The sequence below is a fragment of the Rutidosis leptorrhynchoides genome, chromosome 8 (assembly GCF_046630445.1).
Source record: "Rutidosis leptorrhynchoides isolate AG116_Rl617_1_P2 chromosome 8, CSIRO_AGI_Rlap_v1, whole genome shotgun sequence".
Classification (NCBI taxonomy): domain Eukaryota; kingdom Viridiplantae; phylum Streptophyta; class Magnoliopsida; order Asterales; family Asteraceae; genus Rutidosis; species Rutidosis leptorrhynchoides.
Genome location: NC_092340.1, coordinates 194380232 through 194401664, shown reverse-complemented (window position 1 = coordinate 194401664; position 21433 = coordinate 194380232). Strand labels below are relative to the sequence as shown.

The 21433-nt window shown below is 37.3% G+C and overlaps 2 long non-coding RNA genes across 3 annotated transcripts; one reads left to right on the top strand and one right to left on the bottom strand.

Moving 5' to 3' along the window:
- Nucleotides 1-3183: 3183 nt before the first annotated feature.
- Nucleotides 3184-9584, bottom strand: LOC139862372 (uncharacterized). Its single transcript, XR_011764165.1, has 3 exons — nucleotides 9488-9584; nucleotides 9250-9340; nucleotides 3184-4047 (listed from the first exon to the last, which is right to left on the bottom strand). It is a non-coding gene; the product is annotated as an uncharacterized lncRNA (long non-coding RNA).
- A 7957-nt stretch (nucleotides 9585-17541) lies between these two features.
- Nucleotides 17542-20738, top strand: LOC139864849 (uncharacterized). 2 transcript variants are annotated; one of them, XR_011764517.1, is made up of 6 exons: nucleotides 17542-17773; nucleotides 18327-18621; nucleotides 19085-19177; nucleotides 19641-19739; nucleotides 19875-19943; nucleotides 20490-20738. It is a non-coding gene; the product is annotated as an uncharacterized lncRNA (long non-coding RNA). The 2 variants fall into 2 exon arrangements; XR_011764516.1 differs by having other exon boundaries at nucleotides 18315-18621.
- The last annotated feature ends 695 nt before the right edge of the window (nucleotides 20739-21433 follow it).

Genomic DNA, 21433 nt, shown 5'->3' with positions numbered 1-21433 from the left:
TAGTGTCTATGGCTCAAGTCTAACATGAATATATGTTTGGTTTGCTCGATTTGTTGTTTTTGGAGTAACTAGCATGAACTTGAAATGGGTTTGCTTAATCCTTGATTTTGGATGAGTTAATGTTGTTAGATTGTTAAAGTGCATGTTTTAATTGTGTTACTAGTATCACTAGCTTCGTTTTGATGCGTAGGTTGATTAAGAAAACTTCAAAAACATGAATATTGATTTTGTGATGTTTGACTAGGGTTTGATAGTCCTTGACATGAACTTTTGATGCTTGAATGCCATGGAATGTTAATTGTTAGTGATTAGTTGTAATGTATGCTTAATTACCTTCGAAACGGCATATCGTATGTGTAAATTGGATTCCCGAAACTTAAAATGCAATTGATGAACTTGAAACTTTGAAATTGGACTTTTAAACGATCACTTGACGAGAAATCGGTTATGGAAAATGTTGTTTTTGTTTGATGAAACATGTTTAGTTGTGTTCCTTGTCAAAAGAGCTTTCCAACGGTATAAGATACGCTTTCTAATTGTTTACGGTTTGAGTTTTGCGTTTGTTTGAAATTTTACCAAGCCTTGAACAAGTGAAACAGGCCAGGGACCAGGCCACGGCCATTGTCGCGCCGCAGAGCAATTTGTCGCGCCGTGGCCCAAAGGGTGATTTTAGAACATGTTTTTCAAGCTTTCTGACCTTCAACATAGGCATTTGTCGCGCCGCGGAGCAATTTGTCGCGCCGTGACAATTGCCTGTTTCATCCGAACTTCAGCAAACTTGTTTTGGCCATAACTTTTTGACCGTAACTCCGTTTTCGATGAATCAAATATCGTTGGAAACGTAATAAGATTTCCTTTCTAATGGTAAGGTTTTGAAATGTCAACTCAAACTTTATTACAATCGTTCTAACATGTTTTTATACTTGATTCTTGCATGAAACTTGACAACGTGATTCACATGCTATACTATTCGAGTCGTAACGAGCCATAGGACTAATTGAACACATTTCACCCGACCTTGTGTCGTAACCGGTTAATTGATATAACTTACTTGTTTAGGTCAAGGCTAAGCAACTTTCATGCACACGTTTACTTGTTGAAGTACCTTTATACTCGTGCACTCGAGGTGAGATCATAGTCCCACCTTTGCAAATACTTTTATACTTTTAAATCGTGGGCTGAGAAACATATACTTTATATACATTTATACGGTTTATACTTTCATACTTTGGATACAAATGCGAATACAAGAGCAAAGATACAGACGAGTTAGAACAAAAGTCCTCAATCCAATTATCATTAGTTCCACTTGCAGGGTGTAAGTGTAAGCGAGTGATTATGTTGTGTGGCCATACGGGTTTAACGAACCCTCATTCAGACGGTTCGCTACCGTTAGTGGATGAAATATAATTTCAACGTGCATAGTGTATGTTCTAACACTATATTCAAAATTCAGAGGGAAGATTCAGTTAAGTTTTGGTAATTGGGTGCTCGTGATACAGACAACATCTTTTGGGATGTATACGCTTGATATTCACTTTATACTAAATCTTATGGTTTACAAACATATCTTTAGAGATGTATACGCCTTGATACTAAACCTTGTGATTCAAAAACATACTTTCACAAATACATTTATGATCTCACCAACGTTTTTCGTTGACAGTTTTCTATATGTTTCTCAGGTTCATACTTGGCTATTTGATACATGCTTCCGCGTACACTCATACTTGCTTGGGGTCAAGCATACATGCATACACTCTGATTATTTGCTTGGAGTCAAGATACATACATACATACATACGCTAGTGATAGCACCTTTGGATTCAAACTTTTGTTTACATACTTACGCTATTTATAGCAACTGTGTTTTTAAACTAATTATGTCGCAAGTTATTTCATTTATACTTTATGACTTTTGTAAACTTAGACTTGTTGTCGAACGGTTTTGTAAACTAAACTTGCAAGTCTTGTACCTTTCAAATGAATGCGACATAATTTTGGTCAAACGAGTCTCATATAGGGACTACGACCACGCAACGGGACCTAAGTTAACGGCGCCGTCAATAACGGTTTTGGTCGGGTCGTTACATTTTCGGTTCAATCTCAGTGTAGAATTTAGTATGTACTTGTATCCATTGTGTTTAAAATAAAGTGCATGTATTCTCAGCCCAAAAATATAGATTGCAAAAGCAATTAAAAAGGGAGCAAATGAAACTCACCTTAGCAACATATAAAGTCGTTCACCAAAATATGACCGAAACTCGGATTATCAAATAACTGTAGATCTCAACCTAGAGAACATATGTTGGTCAATAAATGTCTATCAAGCTAGGTCAGGTCATAGTGTATCACAATCCTAATGCTCGAGATCAACATACAAAAGTTATCCAAAGTCGTTTCAAAAAGTCAATTTTGGACAGTTGTTTAACAAAACGAGATGTACCTTATATAAGGATTCATTTACTCGGTTGGTAATATTCAATAATCCAATTTATCAATCTCGTAAACAAGTTATTTAAATCTTAATTGCAGATTCAAAAGCAATTTCAATTAACGTCAATCATAATTCAGTTGATCATATCTTTTAATCCGTTCATCGAAACTATTCGATATCTAAATGAAAAGTTATTGAGTCTTGAGTCTTGAGAGTCATTACTTCTGCTACTAATATCCCAACTTTTCAAACGATCTTGAGTCTTGAGATTTTCCCCCATTAAAAGCCAAACAAGAAATGAGTGACGTGGAATGCAATGGGTATACAAAACTATGTCGTACCAAGGCACTTGAGGAGCTCTGGAACATATAGTGTCCCATACCACCGAAACAGAAAAATCTTGCAATCTACCAAAATAATCCCGCCACTTAATAATATCAGGACGATTAGCAAGAGCGGGCAAAGATATATTTAGCAAACTTGGGTAAGATTGGTACCAAGAAGCAGGCCAACAACAACCTTCATTAGACATAATATCACGAACCGAAGCCTCACGAAGAAGACCAGCTCTATGGATATCTCTACTCGAGATAACTGAAGATAGTGGTCCATAGTCAGACCAAATATCGAACCATGCTGATATACTTGAACCGTCACCAATGATGCATACAAATTGAGAACGAATAGTGTCCCTCATGCTCATCAACTTTCACCAACCAACACTTGCACCCGCCACAAGAGGAGCATCCCAGAAGTGACAAAACTTATATCTTTGTTATTAGTCAATTATAAATTTTATATTCTTTTATGAAGTGACAAAACTTAAATCAACATTCAAAGCTTATTATTAGTTCGTTAAAACAAGACACTAGGTGTAAGTACCAAAATTAATGAATCCATTTATTTATTATTTTTGTAAAACTCAAAGATCAGGAGTCAAATAGTGAATAACGAAAAGACATTCTTTTAATTTATTTTTGTAAAGCAATTATACTTGGGATAGGGATGGAAGTGAAATTAAAACAAATTTAGTTTCATCATTTTTAACGAATTTAGACGTACAGCTAAAAAAAAAATAGAGTGTCATTGATTTTATTCTTTTAATTCTTTCATTTCTACTTAAAGATTACTCATATGATCGTTTTTGAAAAATATATGTTCAACTAATTATTATTCGAGTAAGAAAATATTTTTGTGCTAACCCATTCAATACTAAAAATCTAAGGACATATATATCATGTGATACATATATTAGTATAATTTGAGGTTTAACCAACCCATTTATTAAATAGAGTATCACTATATTTGAGGTTTGAGGTTTAACTGACATATATTCAGACCATGAATTCCAGTTCATTATGTGGAATATCCCTATAATAAAATTTAGAGTATTCACTTACCGACTCATTTTAAGACCCGAAAAAATGGTGTTTAGTTAATAAATTGTGATACGGCGAACTAACTCCGTACTCGAACGAAAAGACATATATAATTGCAAGATATATATTATCATTGTACAAGTTTAGGTATACCTTTGAAGAAAAAAATCGTCTTGAACCGACTCGTATACAAAACTTCTTATTAGACACTAGGCCTCCTGCCCTCTATTCCTGTGTGTTATCAATTGAATTTTTGTAAGGATTTTAAAATGAACTGAAAGAACCCATGACATATATATATATATATATATATATATATATATATATATATATATATATATATATATATATATATATATTAACTAACCAATCGTTTAAATAGAATTGTCGATGACTATGGATGCTAGTTGTAGCCCACATCCACTTTCCATCATATTAGTAATTATCAAATATCTTTTCCTTATGTATCTGTTGATTAGTATTACATATTAAATGCTAAATATTATCCAACTCATTTTCAAATGCTAAATATTATCCAACTCATTTTCATTGACCACTTTTACACGTTAATTGTTATAATTAATATTACTAATATTATTGTGTACACTACAACAAATTTATCAATTATTCACGCATATTTTTACACACTTGTAAAAAAGTAAGCTTTTTGTCAAATTCCTCACACTTATAAATATCTATAAGTTTGCTACATTTATAAATGTTGAATGTTATTTAAATTTCACACTTAAAATCGTAGTAAAAGTTTGTTCACACTTATTAGTGTGTACAAACACAAATTTAATCACATTTAAAAATGTGAGTAAATTTGTTACAACTCATTTCTTCACACAAGGGGGAGCGTGAACAAATCAAGTACGACAAAATTAACTTAACACTCTTAAGTGTGATTATATTTATGATTATATACACAAATTAGTGTGAACTTTTTTCTCTACACTTTTATGTGTGAGACTATAACGATACTCTACACTTATAAATGTAATACATTTACACACATTTACAAGTGTGAGGAATTTAACAAAAAATTATACACTTTTTAAAAGTGTGTAAATTTATGGTGGTTAATTAGCAAATTTGTTGTAGTGGTACTTAATTGTTATAGTTAATATTACTAATATTATTACGTACTTAATATTTAAATTGATATATTAATAATTTTTATTTTATTTTTTTAGGGTTATTATAACACATCCCACTTAAAATGATTTCGTCCCCGAAATCAATAATATTAAACTCTATATATCCCAACTTATATTTTCGGTCATTATAACATATTCCAATAAAAGAATGATTTCGTCCCCGAAATCAAAGAAATTAGAAACCGGAATCAACGAAATAGATTTCTAACCTTCAAGCAAATAGCGAGGGGTATCGCTCACGAATAGACTCCTCAAATTCCCGAGTGGCTTCCCGTTTCGGGTGATTCTTCCACATGACTTTAACATAAGGGATCGTTTTATGTCGTAGTACTCGTTCCTCGCGAGCTAGAATTCCCTTAGCCTCTTCTTCACACGAGAGATCTTCACGAATCTTATGTAGTGGATATTGCACCACATGGAGTGGAGAGTAGTTGTAGCCTCGTAAACAAGACACATGAAACACATTATGCACATGAGACAATGCCGGGGGTAACGCCAAACGATACGATACCTCTCCAACTCTTTCCAAAATCTCAAAAGGACCAATGAATCTCGGACTAAGTTTTCCTTTAAGGTCAAAACGTCGAACGCCCTTACATGGAGAAACTTTAAGAAATACATGTTCACCGACTTGAAACTCGAGAGCTCGTCGATGCTTATCAGCATAACTCTTCTGACGTGTGCGGGCCTCCTTCAACTTCTCTTTCGCTAATTCAACTTTCTCATTAGTAACTCGGACTAACTCGGGACCTTCAATAACCTTCTCACCGGGTGCGTTCCAACAAATTGGAGCTCTGCATTTCCGCCCATGCAACATCTCGTAGGGTGCCATGTCGATACTAGCGTGACAACTGTTATTATAAGCAAATTTAACCAAGCAAAGATAATCGTCCCAACTCCCGGTCCACTCTAAGGCACAAGCCCTTAACATATCTTCTATGGTCTGGATGGTCCTTGATATCGGCTAAAAAGTCACGTTTTTACCCCGGTATTAAGGCCCAAAAACAAAAAAGATTCGAACTTTATCGGCAAAATACCCGCTTCGTCGGTTAGAATTGAAGAGCAACTAATTACGAAGACAGTGCAAAAAGAATCAAGAGAATCGGAGCTAAAACGACGATTCTAGAGCGAAAACGGTGAAAGACAAGAAATCAAGTTACGATCCAGCGAATCAGCAAGCCAAACGGCTTTCCAAACGGGCTGCCAATCGGCCTGCCAGTATGGCAAACGGCCTGCCATACGCCCAGATCAAACGAGCACGTTAAACGGGCTGGCCTGGCAAACGACCCCTGCAAACGGCTTGCCAAACAGCCTGCCAGCAGTTTGCAGGCAAATTTCATGCTTATTTAAAGGGTCTTTGTCATTCATTCCAACACACACTTCAATTCACTTCTTTCTCTCTCTTGTACAATATTAGTCATACTTTCAAGGTCTTCGACTCCGTCCGGGAAATCTAGTACCCGGAGAAGAACGCCGATGATTGTATTAGGAGCGGTCTGGAGTTTGAAATTGTCACTTTTGTATTCGGAACTCGTTTAATCTACTGGTACTTCTATCCTTTATCTTATTATAATGTCTTTTATCATTATGTTCTGTGATGTTGTTGCCATGATTAGTGAGTATTTATCTTTAGTGTATGTTATGATATAACCAGTTATAATGCGGAAATAATGTTATGGTTTACGTATGTTGTTGAAATGCTTTCCGATTATGCTTTAAACTCAATCGCTTTTCTAACTAATAGAACGTAGTTATTGGCTCTGTTATTGGGAAGTCGTGAACCCCGATTCAGAGTACACTATCTGTGTCACCCCTTGGTAAGAGAAGTTTATCGGATACAACGTAAGATCGACTGAGGCACACCGGTTGTAGTAAGTCTATCAAGATTTGGATTCCGACTGAGGAATCTTTCGTGGTGAAACATCTAACTAGACCCCTAGTACATTGTCGGTCCCAGACCATGCTAGTGTAGTCACCAAGCATATAAACTTCGTATGTGCATGCTGAAGCATAACGGTTGTTGTAAGCTGTACCTCTGCTAAGTAAGGCCATGGAACCCGGTCAGTGTTGATCAGTACACTGCACCAGAACGTGGTCTCAAGCATTGCACCTCGCTTGAGGGATTCTTAGTTAATTCATGAACTGTTTGTTTAAACACATAAAGGATTGGACCGTTAGGATAATCGAACGTGTTCATGGAAGTCAACTGGACTTGGCCATGGTGTTCTTTATGGTTGAACTCTTTTTAAAGGGCCTAACTATCTTTTAAACCCAATCATTAACGAAAGCATTGAAACACATCACGTCTCTCGAATATGGTAAACCCTGTATTCTATTATGCTTAAGAAAGTTTAGACCTTTGTGGAATATTAATACGTCACCCAACCGAGTCGCTCAATTGGATGAGCCGTCTGAACGTGTATGCCTGTAGTCTGACTGCACGGGCGTCGGGGGTAAGGGACGTTGCTGTCTATTCAGAATCATCAAGGCTATCGCATTACCCAGTGACATGTCTTACGACAGGGGCGTTTAGGACCAGTGTAATGAATACAATGCCTCTACCTATTCATGAGCTAGCATTCCATAGTCTCGGGAGAATAACTGATGAAATCATAGTATGCACTTTTTTAACCCTATCTGAATTACGAATTTTATTGCATTTACTTTATCTATCTTATAAACTAGAAAAACTCAAAATTAGGTACCCACTACTCCTTTATAACTATCTTAAGCTTTAAATATAGGTTTGATTCTACTGATATCTTAAAAATACGACCCTAGGTCATACTTCCCTTACTCATAATAAGGAGTAGTACGATTTATGTCCCGCTAAATATAAATTTAAAACAGTACCCCCTTGGTGGTTGATTCTGACGTGTTGCGACCTAACGACACCGCACAAATAAAACCGTCCGTTTTGGCCATATCAGTCCTCTCTGATTGACCATCATTCTGCGGGTGACATGCAGTGCTATATTTCAACTTTGTTCCAAAATCCTTTTGAAACCCTTTCCAAAATTGTGAGGTAAAACACGGATCTATATCCGAAACAATTGACAACGGGGTGCCATGAAGTCTAACAATCTCCTTCTGAAAAATTTCGGCCAACTGACTAGCAGAGTAAGTCTCACGAATAGCTAAAAAGTAAGCAGATTTTGTAAGTCGATCCACCACAACCCAGATCGCATCATTCTTTCTCAACGTTTTTGGTAAGCCTGTCACCAAATCCATCGTAATGTCATCTCACTTCCACACGGGAATATCTAGTTGTTGTAACAAACCACTAGCCCTTTGATGCTCTATACCATTAGTTGCTCTAAACCTAAGGGCAGCTACAGGAGGGAACCTAAGCTCTGATACCATTAGTTGTAACAACCCATTTCAAAAATGAAATGGAAAGTCACATTTATTACTAGATAATTAAAACCATAATAGTCTAACAATATCATCTGACAATGTCTAAACCAACCACAAAGATAAAATCTTTTATAAAACTTAAAATCTCCAAAACATAACATAAGTCTGGATAATTATTAATAAGGGTAGTCTCTAAGGCATTTTCCAGTCCATAAGCTCTCGCACTCATCCCATATGACCCTGATTACCTGCCGCAGAAAAAGAAAAATGGATGTTGACAGGTATAAACAGTAATAATAAATATTTTAAAGTATAAGAACAGAAGGAATTAAATAACATTATACTTATTTAAAAAATCTCCTTCGAATACCACCACAACACCAGAGTAAGAAATGAAATATGGCTGAAGCAACGAGGGGTTGGGATATTTTATACCGAGTACACCTAAAATCAAAATATCCAAACTGCACACCACATGTGCCAATAATATAACAATCGCACCCACGGTGCCAAATAATATCACATATCGCGCAAAACACACTAGTCATGACTCCAGGTGGTTCCCTTATTTAGAAGGTGTGTATGGCACTAAATCACACATCCGCTCTACACAAATCATATCCTATCATAACAAAGCCTAGGATGCATCCATACGCCTCCACAAGTAAATTGGTTCTCACACACTGTTTTTTGATCCTCACACACCCTTTTACCCTATTATTAGGGAGGAGTTCAAGTAAATTGATGTGTGAGGATCAAAAAACAGTGTCTGAGAATCATCCCCTTATTATAAGTTCAGAATTGTTTGTATGGTTAGATATGAAATCAAACAAATGGTTACCAAAACAAGCAACTTTATTGTTACGAAAACAAGCAACTCTATGTTTCACATATAGTTTTAAGTTAAAAGAGATACCGATTATCATGTAGAATGAACACAATTGTGTCGACGCCCTTCTCCTTCTTCACACGCAATGGGTTCATCTCCACAAGACGACCTACAAAATCTACAGATATTAACATGAAACATATAAATGATATTTCTAGTTGTAGTAGACAGTCCTAATAAATTAATAGAAGGAAATTCACAAAAATATTATAAAAGAATTAATCATGATGAATTTATAATAGGTCTTCTTCCAGTTAACAATTACCTTGACACGAACTTTCCAATCCGATCTTTCACTTGTCAAGAGACTCAATGGGGCAAAATCCCCTACTGCAGCCATTTGGGAGAGATTAAGATATGGAGGCTGTTATAATATGTGATAATGTGAAATATGACTATTAGGTAAATTCACATCTATCAGGCTCTTTTCACATAATTCAATATTAATCTCGTGGATGAGATTTTTGTAAACCGAAATCTTTTGAATGATACATTTTGGGTGGGATAACTGCAATTATGTGAGAAAACCGATCAGTAAGTTATTCGTGTATGTAACCACTCCTAAAAATACTCATATATTTTGTTAATGGGTTATTTAGTCTGCTTCATCTCTCTTATTGTTAAGACCTATTTCCTTATGAGGTAAGACTTAGTGTGTCAACAAGATACTAGAAGTAATCTAGCTTTAGGAGGGCGGAGTGTTGCCGATTGATTTTTACCCTTGGGAAATAATCCCTGCAGACCCGGTTCACAAGTGTAGAAACTTGTGGGGTGGCTTAATCAATCTGTCGTCCGTAGAGCGTAAGAGTGCTAGCCGGATGACTTCTAGTGAGAGAAAGTAGAGAGAGAAAGAGAAGTGAAGTCTCAGCTCTCAAAGTTATCAGAATATCTGAACCGTGTTAAATGACGACCCAAGGGGTCTATTTATAGTGTCAGATCCACCAGATTGCTTGGGGACACGTGTCAGATGATGATACGTTCTGTTACTTGTGATCCGAAATTTACGCTAAAGGTGGTGTTCTCCGGCCAGGGCTTACGCGCTAGGCGGCCTTCAGGGCTTACGCATGACGGAGCAGCCTGTACAGCGGAGAACGCTGAACGGAAAACTTCACAGAACTGTTGTTTCCAGCCTTCCTGATGCTACTTTTATGCAACCATTATGCCTTTTATGTGTGTATACGATAGGACACACCATTAAGTCCCCCCAGTTTAATGACTTAAGCATTTGAAGAATGATTAAGTCGTTAAACTTTTGAAAACGCATGCCAAACTAGCCTGTTCATTGCCCACTTGCATCGGGGAAAACATTTTAGGAATTAAATGCAGACGAATTTTACTGACGCTGTTATGATTAATTTTTTACGGCTGAGATCATCCACGCGCCTCCAGCTGTAAAAAGTGTTATTTCGTACCCCACGTTCAAACTCACCCCTACACGTGTCTTAATCATGGCCATAAAAATTGCATCAATGAAATCCTATAAAAACCGTCATAACCCTGTTACCATCACTTTTTTACTTTTGCCAAGATCTAAAAAGCATATTTCTCCCCCAAATCTTCATCGCCTTCTTCTATCTTCAACTTTTTAAGGTTTACCGTCTTCCAAGGTCAGTACACTTCATCTTACTGCTATTTTCTGCTTATTGATATCTTTTACTGTATTATCATGGCTTCTACACGGAGTACTGGCCAAGAGCACGCTAAGCCTTCTTCGTCAAATACCGCTGACATTCCAGAAGTTAGCACGATGGCTTCATCATTGACAAGTGAATATTTAGATGGCTTAAAGATTGCCTTCCGCCATCTCAATCAATATAACCCTGTTCTTTCTACCAACAAACAAACTGCTGACAACCCTCCCGAGGGGAAAATTACTTTATACGCTTTACAAATTACCCACGGCAACCTCCGTGTTCCCCTTACTAACTTTCTTCTTCGCCTTCTTAGATATTATAGGGCCTGTCTTAGTCAGATGCATCCCCATGGCCTTCAAAAAATCATTCTTTTTGAAATGTACTGCAATGCTATTAATATAAAGCCTCGCATTAAAGTTTTTATCTCTTTGTTTAGAATTCGCACAATTAGTGACTGCTGGCTTACTATTGATAGTAAGAAAAATACTCATTTTGTTGGTACGAATAGAGTTTCAAACTTGAAGGACTGGAAAAGTCCATTTTTCTTTGTTGATGAAACTGTTATTCCGGAGGAATATTCCGTTGTCCGGGAATGGGGTGCTATTGATGCTGGCATAGGAAAGGGTGTTAAGATTTCTCCCGCAGAGCAGCGGATAGTAAATAGCTTGAAAGAGCTCCGCCTTCCGCCCAGATCATACGAAAGGTATGAGGGAATTCTTGTGCTGTGCAAAGTGAGTCAAGAATGGCCAAGCAATTCTGTGCCAGTACTTCGTGAGAAAAACTAGGGTAGGATGTGATATGATCATCCTATTATATATATATATATATATATATATATATATATATATATATATATATATATATATATATATATATATATATATATATTTGTGTCTATTGTTTGTCATGTTTACTTATATTTCTGTTCATGTGTTATTTTTGCAGCCAACGCCGTGATGCAGGTTCGTTCTGCTCTGTCATCCGTTGATCTTGATGATGATGTAGAGATCACTGCTCGTGACAAAACTGCTGAAGAGCTAGAGGCGGAGAGAGTTGCGGCTGAAGCTAAAGCTGCTGCTAATGCTGCTGCTGCTAAAAAGGGAGAAGAAATTGCTGTGAGCAGCTCAGACAGTGAATCCGGGTCTGATCATACAGACACTGAGCGGACAGCGGATGATACCACCACCGCTGATCAACAAACATCAGGGTCAGTTGATATCACGGGTGAAACTAACCCCACTCCTCCTCCTCCAACCCAAAAGACAAGAAAGAAGAGCATAGGCTCTAAAAGGGCGAAGAGTACAGAGGAGGGCAAAAAGCAGAAACGCGGGAGAAGTATGTCCATTCTGTGCTTTCTTGAAAATGCACATGTTTTTGCTTACAACCGTTATGTTTGTTCATAATGCTAATTTGTTCTTGTTAATGATTTTAGCAGAGTCGAATGATAGCCAAGGGAAGGCTACGGAGGGCGGTGAACGGGTGCCGGAGGAAAATCTTGAAAGTGAAGGAGAGAAGGGCCTGAAAACTCCTGATCCAAACTTTACTCCATTCGAGGAATCTGAATTTCATGAAGATGGGCCAGAAGGCAACTCTGCTTATCATTCTTCTCCTCCTAATATCACTAACCCAGCTATCACATCCTCCAATGTTCAAGAGCCAACTCTTCCTGCTCATGTGAGGGCATTGCAGGCCATCATTACAAACCCTGCTACCAAGGATAAAGAATTTGCAACTCTTCTTCAGGTATGAATGATAAGACCTTCTGCATGTATATGTTTGTAATTTATTGATGTGAGTTGCCTGAAATTACTCATAATTTTTTTTTTCTTGTACAGGGTTGTGTTATCCCTGAGCTGAAACCCCAATTCACTGCTCTCCGCTCTGATCAACTCAGAGAATCAACTATGGCAGCTCATGTACTGCTAACTAATCATCTGGACTCTGTGCTGCAACTGCAGAAGCATCAAGAGTCTATTCTTGCTATAGCCAGTAAAGACATAACTGAAGGTGCAAATGCTCGTAAAAGAGCTGCTGATGCTGAGCGTGCCTTAAGTGATGCGCAGAAAATAATAAAGGCTAGAGAAGTTGAGCTAAAAAGTGCTCAAGATGTCGCTGTTGTTCTGCAAGGGGAAAGGGATGCTGAGAAGAAAAAACTTGAAGAGGAGCAGGTGAAAGTGGGTGAGCTGGAGAAGCAGCTGAATGCAGAGAGGGAAAAGTCTGCTGAGCTTCTCCGGAGAGCGGAGAAAGGCGAAGGTAATTTTGCTGAGCTTAAGAAGGGTATACCAGGTCTGATAGCTAAGGTGCTTGGATCCAGTCTTGTGGCGAATCCCTACAATGATTATGTTGATGCTGTCCGCACCCATGCTATTGCTAATGTGACCGGCAAGCTGTTTAAACGCCTTGCTCCCAACCAAATCCCTTCTGCTGCTATTACCAAACTTATGCCCCCTGGTACTCAGGAAAAGGTTGGTGAGACTAAAGACAAATTGATAAATTTGAAGATAAACGTTTATGATGAAGCATGCAGCAAAGAAGATTCATCTGCTCAAGATGTGCTTAGCGTGAAATTTGATTGATTTTTGTAAAAATGTCAAACAATGTTTTGTAATAAATTTCCTTCTGACCTTGACATTATATACATACTAACTTTATTGTGATGACTATGTGTGTTTACATGCTTGTTGCAAATATTTTGATGCTTAATGCTTTAAAACCAATCGATTATGCACCCGAGCATAAAATTTCTATACACAATTGTGCAGTGTATAATTGAGCAAATCATTTTGAAAAAGTGTATAAGGTAATTCATATGTAGACTCCTTGTAGTATTAAGTTTTGCTAAATTGATATGATGTCTGAATTCTGTTACACGCTTTCCGTCATAAAATTAATGAGGAAGAATTATGAAGTGTTTTTAGAAAAATGATTATAAATCAATAGACTCTCCGTCTTACGCCTTCTGTCATAAAGTATATGAGGAAGAATTGCTAAATATTGTTGTCTTTATATAAAATATAGAACTTCGTTCTGTGAAATAAGTTTTTTATAATGTTTGTCATGACAAGTATCTGAGTTTTGTATTATGCCTCGGTGCGTTCTAGTAAAACTTAAACGTTTTCTAGCCGATCCCTTGTGCCTTTACTGTCCGGCACAAAAGCTTTCGCCATCGGAGGTATTTTAAAAATACACTCCTTCTGTGGGCAGGTTATAAATGTAATGTTTTACATTTGTCACGGGCAGCACTTTGTTTAAGAAAAATATAAAATTTATTGTTCGATACTGTGCAGTACATAAACGATTGATGACGAGTTTAGGTGGATCAAGCCTAATTAGTACGCCATGAATGTTTAATGTATGCAATTGCTATCATAGGCACTGTAAAATAACCACAATGGTTCACAGTAAATTGATAAACGTTGCTCTTCATATAATGCGAAAATATGTTCTTCAAATGCCAAACATGTGTATTTTGGCATGAATACAATGATTGTAAAAGGCAATGTCTTCATAAAAATGCTAAAAAACTGCTCTGATAATAAACTTTTGTTCTTGATAACATGCTGAGATTTGCTTCTTCACAAGCCGAGTGCCCAGCGCTATCCGGCCTACACACTTGATTATGGAATGAAAAACTCCTGAACTTCATCATCACTAAACAACCGATCATGCTTTCTCCAGTTTACGTTGCCTTCTGGTAAGTTCACAAATGTCGATCTCTCCCTAGCCGGTGCCACATACTGTGAACATATGGCGGCTACTCCGTTAGGAGTTGGGAACCTGATCTCTGCATGAGCTGTCGATGTTATCGCTCCGAATTTAGCCAACGCTGCCCTTCCAAAAAGGACATTAAATCGAGAATTTCCATCTATGATTGTGAAATCGATTGTTTCTGTTCTCAACAATGAGAATGTGCCCATAACAACTTCCAAACGAATCTGCCCCATGGCATTTACCGGTGCTCCCGTTAATCCAGAAACTTTCAACCTCGTTTGCCTAGCTCTGCTCTGCACATGTCTTGGAAAAGTCTTCAAGCAATGCCAGTAAATGATGTCAGCTTCGCTTCCCGTATCTGTGTAGATACAGTTGACAAACTTATTTGCTATCTCTGCTGAAATGATAACTAGTTGGACGGACAACGCCCAATTCTGAATTGGCTGAAAGATAATTGGAGCATATCTCCAGCTGTCCAAATTGCTGTTTGATGATTCACCTTCTTCATAATGACTGTCGTTGATCCAAACCATCCTGATTACAACTTCTGGAGTTGTCTCGCGCTCTGTGATCCGGTCTCCGTACTGCGGTTGGTTCCGATTATCTCTTCCACCATTATGCTCTCTTCCGTTCTCTTCACGGCGTCCTCTGTTACCATCATTCCTTTGCCACGCAAATTTCCTGCGAGGATCATTCCTCCTGTACTGTTTGCCAGGCAACAAATGATTCAGTTCTCCTGCCTTGATTTTCGCTATGATTTCTCTCATCAAAGATTTACAATTGTCCGTATCATGGCCCCAAGCCTCATGAAAATCGCACCACAACTCACTCTTTGGACCCTCCCTTTCTTCCATAGGTGCTGGAGCATTGAAAGTGGTCCGAATTGGTTCAGTGAAGAGGATCTCTTTCGGAGTTTTGGTAAGCGCCATTATTAACTGGTGCCTTTCTATTGGCCTTCTGTTGTGGTGGAAATCATTAGGGTGATTGTTTCCTCTCCATCCTCCATTTGAATTGTCATTCCTTCTCTGATTTCTGTCAAAATACCGTCCTCCGTTGTGCGGCTTGCTACTGCTGCCAATATCAAACTTGTTCAACCCACGCTCACCAGCTCGAACATGCCTCTGTGCAACCTCCAACGCCTGATGCAATGTTTTTGGCAAGTCATACCATAATGCATGAACAAGTGCACTAAACCGCCGCTGGTCCAGACAGAAAATGAAACCAGATACAAGCTGTGATTCTGGACAATCAGGGATCTTCTGTGCTTCAAGTGTATAACGCTTCATAAAATTGCTCAAAGATTCGTTATGATGCATTGTGATCTCGTGTGCATCAAGATGTGTCAGAGTACAGCTCCGTAGATTTTGGTATTGCATCACAAATTTTGCTCTCAAATCAAGAAAACTAGTAATACTCCTTGGCGGCAAACTAGCAAACCATTCGCGTGCCATTTTCTGCAGTACCATAGGAAACATATGGCACGCAGTTTCATCCTCCCAATGCTGCAACCTCATAACACCTTCAAACATAGTCAGAAAATCTTCCGGATCCGTTGTGCCATCATAAACTCCAATTGTTGGTATAGCAAGATTTATGGGCAATGGATAATTAGCAATTCGATCAATGAAACACTGTGTAGATTCTGCCATGGCTGGTGGCTTGGTGGCTTGCTCTCCAGTAATGAGGGCAAAGAAATTGTCCACGGCCACAGCACGGACGGCGGGCTGCGCTAAGCGTTGCTTATATTTTGTCGGGGCTGTCTGCTTAAGAATATCATTTAAAAGCAACACTGCATGCTTCTCTGACATGAACTCATCTTTGTCAATTTCATCATCAGAGTCGTTATTATCATAGGTCGTTATCATCCCCAGAATCATCAATAAGACTGCCCAGCTTGTCGAGTAGCCTGGATAACTTGTATTTTGATATAGATTGCATTTTCATTATTTGCTTGTCTTTGCCATCCGCCATCCGCCGAAAAGGTATAAATGATGGACATCGCCGTGGTTGCATCAATGGTCGTCGCTCTGGAAAAGTAACAAAATTTGGAAGTCTTTCTGCATTTTTGGTTGTTGTTTCTTCGATTACTGGCCTTTTCTCTGAATTAGTTGCCAAATGTTTAAGCCTTTCTGCAGTTTCAGCAACTGTTTCTTCAATCGTACCATCTAGTGGCTGAACGGGTACATCTTCAACAGTTATCATGTCGTCAGTTGATGGATTGTTGACTGCTTCAAGTACAAATGGAGCTTCAGTTGTTTTTGTTCCTTTTCCGTTTCGTGTGTTCTTTGCATTAGTGGATGGCGCCATTGTTAACACCTATTTCCTTATGAGGTAAGGCTTAGTGTGTCAACAAGATACTAGAAGTAATCTAGCTTTAGGAGGGCGGAGTGTTGCCGATTGATTTTTACCCTTAGGAAATAATCCCTGCAGACCCGGTTCACAAGTGTAGAAACTTGTGGGGTGGCTTAATCAATCTGTCGTCCGTAGAGCGTAAGAGTGCTAGCCGGATGACTTCTAGTGAGAGAAAGTAGAGAGAGAAAGAGAAGTGAAGTCTCAGCTCTCAAAGTTATCAGAATATCTGAACCGTGTAAAATGACGACCCAAGGGGTCTATTTATAGTGTCAGATCCACCAGATTGCTTGGGGACACGTGTCAGATGATGATACGTTCTGTTACTTGTGATTCGAAATTTACGCTGAAGGTGGCGTTCTCCGGACAGGGCTTACGCGCTAGGCGGCCTTCAGGGCTTACGCATGACGGAGCAGCCTGTACAGCGGAGAACGCTGAACGGAAAACTTCACAGGACTGTTGTTTCCAGCATTCCTGATGCTACTTTTATGCAACCATTATGCCTTTAATTAGAAAACTTTTATGTTGTCATTAAATATGTAAAAAGTCTACTTGGCAAAATCACATCCCTTAGATGACTTTTCAAACATTTAATCTCAGCCATTTAAAATACTTATGGCGTCATTAAGGATTTAGCTCGGCAGTTAGTCTGCCTAATTACCCTTTAGCCCTAATTGTTCAAAGAGTTTTTTTTTACGGTGCCAGTTCATAATCCGATTTCAATGGGAACATCAAAAACCGTAATTAGATCGTGTCCCCTAAAACCGATTATCAACCGTTCTATATAAATCACGCTTTCATATATCACTACATGATTGCCTACGATGTATCCATATCCTTGCATTCAGGAAATCAATGTAAGTATGTAAAAATCTCATGATTAAATCAGGGTTTTTTGATTGGGTTTTTTTTTTATTCAAATGAATGATTATTGGATTTTTTTTCTTTGGATCCTTGAATTCACCGTAAGTATTTATAAATTTCAAGAATAAATTAGGGGTTTTGATTTTTTTTTTTTTTTACTTAATAATCTTGTATTAGGGTTTAAAATTACCTGAAATCTTTATGATTAATTAGGTTGCAGGTTTTACATTCCAGTCATTGAATTGATATATGTTAGGATAAATAGATTGAACAAAACTAACACCATCGTGAATTGAAATTGTTTTTAAAAATTCTTATCCATGTGTGCATGTTGTAAGTTAGTATTAATAATACGTTGTTATTTGAGTTAAAAATTAATCACAGTTGAATATAATGTTTTGATTGCTCGTGATTATGATTTATACTCGCAAGCAATGGAAGGCAGATTTTAGGGTTTAGAGTGTTTGTGAATTTGTTATTGTGGAGTGCAAATCATCATTATATATAACTATAATTGTAGATTGCCCATTTTAGTTTAACATGCAGTATAAGTGGGTGATGATGAACTCGGGACTCGAAGACTACAAAAACTTAGAGATCGTGAAAGAGATGAGATGAATTTCTAAACTTTTACTCACAAAAGACTCAGATACATTATTCTTTTATATCTAAATTTCTTATTCCGTATATTGATTGTGTTGTGTTTCAATAACTTTTGTTAGTTACTGTTGTGTTGTGCTTATATTATTGTTTTTTTATAATAGATAGCAAAGTAGAGCTGATCCGGATATGAACAAGCATGTTAACAATGTTACTTAAATATGATGATCGAGTTCTTGAGGTTAGTAAAAAGTGTGAACTTTTCCACGTGCTCATTCATTTGACATATCTAAAGAGAGTGAATTCTTCCAACACTGGCAATTACGAGAAAATATGGGTTACATAGTGTTGATTAATATGTGAAGGTGATTAATATATACTAACATCTTAGTGTGCTTTGAAATTATCTTGCATGAACTGAGATTTGAGAAATGCTAATTGTTCATCTGTTAAACTGGATATAAGTGGACTGAAATCCGAACTTCTCATTTATGTGTATATATTTTCAAAATTAGAAGGATAAACATATAATCACAATTTCTTGGTACTTCTAGATAATGCTATGACTCAATTGATCTTAATATTTACAGCGTTTTTTCACCAGTAGATCATACAAGCTGGTAGATCAATCTTTATTATCATTATATATGTGTAAAGTCCAGCTGCTTCATGATTTATCTCAATTGTTTCTTATTTAACTCCAGATTCAGATAATGATTGTTCATTTGGAGTGGAATCTGATGTAGGTCATTGTTTCAAGGCTTCATCGTAGCTTTCGTTTCTATAGCGACAAAAAGGTACTAACTATATACATAAGTTTTTGAAATGTATTTTGATATACTTACTGAAGTTTCACTCTTTGTATCCTTGTCTTATATAAACCAACACTCATTAGCTTTTGGTTCGTAAACTTGTGTACTTAGGTTTACTAATGAAGATTAATGGTTATTAATTTTCCTATGTTTACACAGCACACAGTAGATATAGATTTACTACGATGAACTTTCCCTAAGCTCACTTTTTAAAACACTACTAATGAGCAATGGGAAACGGACTTATGAGGATTCATATGTTTATTAGTTTTCCTTCAAATATTCTAATTAATGAATTTATAATTTTTACTAATTCTGTCTTGGAATTTTAGTAACTTTGCTTATGCAGATATCATGTAGGCTATTTGAACTGACATTAACACTTAAATAAGGTTTTATACCTACAAAAATTGATTTCAGCTGCTTTGTTATTTTTTTACCCGAGCAGCAGTTTAATGGTGTTTGTACCTCATGTGAGTGGAGATGGGATGGATCTGTGGACTATGGTTTCTTTCCATCTTTGTAAATATGATAACATGGGAAAGTGGTAAGCTTTATATCTTAATGTAAAACGGTTTACATATAGAATCAACTATTTCGATAGGAATAAAATTCAATCTTTCTTCATTGTTCCTACAATATAGGATCCTTCTATTACAGTAACAATTATTTTTCTTTTCAGTTCCATGTTTCGGACGTGCTTTTATTTGAAGGAAAATGTGCAATGTTATTGCGAACTGCATTGGCTCTGGTATATTAAGATTTTTTAATATCATAATTACATGCTTAAGTTTTAACTCATTCTCTGATAATGGGTTGATCGATTTGAGTTGTAACTTTTTCAAATGGGTAAAAAAAAAACATAGCTAACAGGGACTAGGTAAAATAGGACAAATATTTTGAAAAGGCTGCTATGTCTATATTTTTTTAATGTTTACAAGCTCCAAAACTCATTTTAGTGAAAGCATCATGATTATTATTGTAATATTTTGGTTGTATGACAAAAGGTACTACCAGGCTAACCTGACCCGGTGAATTTTGACAATGACCGGTGTCAACCCGCCCAAATGTGTTTGTGTTGTTGTAGTATGTTACACATGCATTATTTATTTTATGGTTGTGTAATAGAATTCAAACAATAACGGTTTGTTAACTTAACTTATAAAGATGTGGGAATTATTGATGCATCTTGAGTTGTTTAATTGGTAAAATGGGTGTTTAAGCTTCGTTTAAAGTTTTGATTTTAGTGATTTAATTGGTGGTTTATGTTCGTTGTTTCAAATCAATTTTTGTCTAGAAATATAGGTGTGCTGCCCATGACAATTGGGGATTTGACCTTGAGTTGGTTGCGTTGGCATTGTTTGGGTTGACCAAAAGTTCAGTTACGTATCGTAAACAGTTACAGAAGAGTATGCATCACCAGCCGTCAATATTTTGCAGGTCAACCGCTCTTTGCCCGCGCAGCAAAGCACGGTTGACCTCCAAGGTTGTTACAAGTATTTGATATGATTATTTTTATTGCTTATTTGACATTTAATATTTATATCATGTTAAATGTTCATGTGTATTTGCATGACTAGATAATTTCAATTTACTGAAACATCGTATGTAATTTGTCATATTGGTTTCTTTTAATAACTATCTTATTAAATATTAACTCATGTTTAAATCCCGCGAAATCGCGGGTTATAAACTAGTTATTGTAATTAGAAAAAATTACGCCTTTGGTATCTGTCGTTTGTACACTTTTGCACCGTTACACCTAAACTTTTATTTTTGTGTGGTTGGTACTTGAGTTTTGCTAACTATCACCATTGGCACCCCATGCTAACGTCTGTTTAATGTTAACCGTTAACCCCTCACATGTGCAACGCATGTGAGGGTATTTTCGTACCTTCCACTATTCTTTTTTTTTTTTTTTGAACGGCAAGATTGCATCAGTCCGGACCGAAGCCTAGTCATCATTTGCACACACACACACGGTCGGGCAGGAAACCCGAACCACGATCACAGGGATTCGAACCCTTAAACCATCCCGAGGGGCAGGCGGGCCGGACCTTAGTCCCGGATCGGGTCGGTAAAACCTTCCCTTTGGGCTGACCTCAATGGAGCCTATTTCAGTCCATGTTTAATTTGGTCATACAGAAGCCAGGCTCGAACCCTGGACTTCTTACCCGGCGAGGGTGTTAAACACCACCGCGATACCACTCAGGTAAATGTCTCGGTGGTACCTTCCACTAT